The following is a 3,294-nucleotide window of genomic DNA, read 5'->3' as shown; positions in this document are numbered from 1 at the left end:
ATTAACTTATCTAGTTAGACTCTTTTACCCTTCTAGAAGATCTGACTATTCAAACCTGTCAAGCAGGACACAAAGAGCTCATTTACAAGGGAACCATGAAATGTACAAAATCTGCCCTTGAGAGAGGGGAAAGGGTAAGCATAGCTCCTTGGTGCTGTCTTAGAGGTCTTAGTGTTCATTCCTCACTTGGTGTTTCACACAGCTTCACTCATGGCAGGTATAGAAAGTCGTGCAGTATGTGCAAGTGCTTGGTCAGTTTTATTTATGTTAACCTGCTTAATCCATTTACAACTACAATGTTTCTAAGGACTGAAAATACCCCATCATTTGTCCATAAAGCCATCCTATCACAGCACGCTATGTGTCATAGTAGTAGTAACAAAAAGCAGTGTTCTAAGGTAGATTACATAAACTGGAGTCTCTCACAGGTAATTCTTTTTCTTCAAAATATATAATTAGGCCTTGCCAAAAATTTTAAAATACTAAAAATTCCTCATGTGTACATTTTTCTGTATTAAAACTGCAGCTAAAATTGAGGTTTGAATTTATTGCAAATAATTATTTTAAAAGCATGAATTTTTCTTTCTTCATCTTCAGTAAGAAGATTGATGTAGCTTTTCTGCCAAAATCCCCTGTTCATACCAGTGTAGTAAATTTGGCTCAAGAGGATTAAAATAAGCAATGTTAGAGAAGTACCATTTTCTTAATGCAAACTTCAAACACATTAAAAGTATCCTACAAGTGTGGTGTACTGGCATTCTTCTATTAGCACTGTGCAGAAGCAGCAACATTAGATCTCTTCTCCACTGGTCAAATTTACACAAATTAAAAAACCATGAAAAGGAACATGGAACTGGAGAAGAAAGTTTCAAAAAAGAATATGAATTTTCAGTACATTGCAGTTAATACAAGAAACTCTGATTTTTTCTTTAATTTAGAGGAGACAGCAGCAAAAAGTAAAGTAAAAGAAAATAGGCTAAGGAAGGTATTTAGAAAAGGTATAAGGAAGCTTAGCTGAGAGGACTGTTTTTCCAGACCCAGATAGCAATGTAAAAAAGGTGAGAGTATGCATATCAAAAACAGAATCAAAGGAAGATACATAAAAGCAGTGGGAATTCTCAATGGAAACAACTGCAGCTGAGCCCTAGGATGGTTAACCTGTTAATTTTAGGAGCTAGATGGTCCATGGTCATTGCTAAGTAGCTAGGGTACGGTTTGTGTGCTTCTGAAAACAGAACCAGGCCCTTGACAGAAATTACATTACTATTGCAAAATTTGACCCCTATGTCAACTTGCAGAACAGCTTCTTTTCAGAAGAGCTATTTAATAGCCAGGCCCAGTAACAAAAATATTATTCTGTTTGGCAACCTTGACTGAACAAACCAGTTGCTCTGCCCTTTAAAAGCTAAACATAAGATCACGTCATGTAAGAAGCACTTCTGCCATTTTTGCCACTGTCTAGTGTCAGCATCCAACTTAGACACATTTAGCTGGCAATCTTCTAAAATCCATTTGGTATCTGACTACGTGCTCCTGACAAACTTCACAAGAAAGGTCTGTTTTAGAAAGCCCAAGCACTTTTAAGTGTGCAGCATCTGGTAATTGTCATGTTCCCTAAAACAACACATCATCTGTTTCCTTTGACAAAATTTTTTGTCAGCACACCCAGCTCAAAGAAAATATTTTTTAAAAACCCTCATTGACCTGGATACCCTCATATGTACCTGGATATCCACAGCTGAAGTGCTCCGATGAGTAAGAGAACCATGTATATATTAAACACCATGCACACAGGAGAGCTTGAACTGAAACTGCAACATCTGCAAGAATGAAGGTAAAAGTGACATTAGGATGATTAAGCAAACAGAAAGGTTAACCTGAAATAGGAGACTAAGACTGTTAGGCTAGCAAAATTAAATTGTCGAGAGGATAAAATTATTCTCTTATGGCAAACAGACATGATAGAAGGTGAGAGCTGTTTGAACTAATGTTGGCACTAGAAGAATAAACAGGACATGAATAAATTTAGACTGGAAATTGGAATGGATTCCTAAGCACCAGGGCATTTGGGGTCAAAAGGAGAATGATGATGGTGACAGACTCTAATGTCTTTTAAGATTGATATGGTTATGAAACTTTTGAGGTGATACATTGCCTGACACAAGGACTTGATTATGTATTTGCAGCTTATTTTTAATGCTATCAAATGCCTTCTTAGTACAGTTTTGTGTCAGAAGCTGGTATCTTATGGATCACCCTGTTCTAAAGTCTGATTATACTGTAAGATGAAAAGCAGGTCACAAAAAGTGGTAATGTAGCCTCTGATTAAATCCAGATAGCCTTGGAGTTGTTCAGACACTGATGAAATGTTTTAATAACCAAATTACAATTTAAATTGTCATGCTCAGTTAACTTATTGAAGAAAGGATGTAATTTGTCAAAGCCTGCCCTCTCATTCCCCAAAATTGGGATTAAGGTACACTAGGTAGAAAAATGTTGGCCAAGCCCAAACTTATATGCCTGTAACAGGGACAGATGAAGTCTCTATTTTACAGGGATGCTGTGAGGTTGCATGAGAAAATAACACACCTCAGGTCCGAATTTCACATGAAGGAAGAGCAAAGTGAGGGGAGATGGGGAATAAATCTCACATTTCCTGCTGTTTATCACTAAACAAGCCATTTTTCTCACCAGCTTTAGGTATTTTCTGAGACGTCATACCAGATCAAAGAGAGAATCTTAGTAACACCCAAGCCTCAGGAATACTAAAGCTATTCATACTCAGCTATAATCTGGAGCTAGCATGGATTTCTCAGCCTGAGAAATGCTCAGTCTGAGCATTGCACACTCATAACCACGCTTCGTCATTAGCAGCCTGCAGACACGGGAGCGAGGGCTGCGAGGCTCCTGACACAATATAAATATTCAAGGATAATCAGACCTCAGCAAGCTTTCTTTACACTGAGCAGCACCAAGGGGGAATGCAACACTGCACTCAACAACGCCGGCGGTAGTGGCAGCTGCAGTTCTGATACAGTTCTGAATGACGCCTTGCTGAGGCAGCTTACGAGGCCTTCGCACCTTCCCTGCAGGTGCTCCTGCAGCGTGAGGGCCTGACACCTCCGAGACTGGGCGCACCCTGGGAAGCGAGGAGGCCGCCTGAACCCAGCCTGGGCCTGAGGAGGCCCCACTCCCGGCGGGGAAGTGGTGGAGGACGCGGAGCTTTTCCCAACGAGCAGCTGGACCCGACCGGCACAGGTGAGGCACGGTCAGGCCAAGGGGCTGGCGGCCCCG

The sequence above is a fragment of the Egretta garzetta genome, unplaced genomic scaffold (assembly GCF_000687185.1).
Source record: "Egretta garzetta isolate BGI_Z169 unplaced genomic scaffold, ASM68718v1 scaffold2, whole genome shotgun sequence".
NCBI classification, from domain to species: domain Eukaryota; kingdom Metazoa; phylum Chordata; class Aves; order Pelecaniformes; family Ardeidae; genus Egretta; species Egretta garzetta.
The sequence above is the reverse complement of the archived record's forward strand: the minus strand, read 5'-3'. Positions refer to the sequence as shown.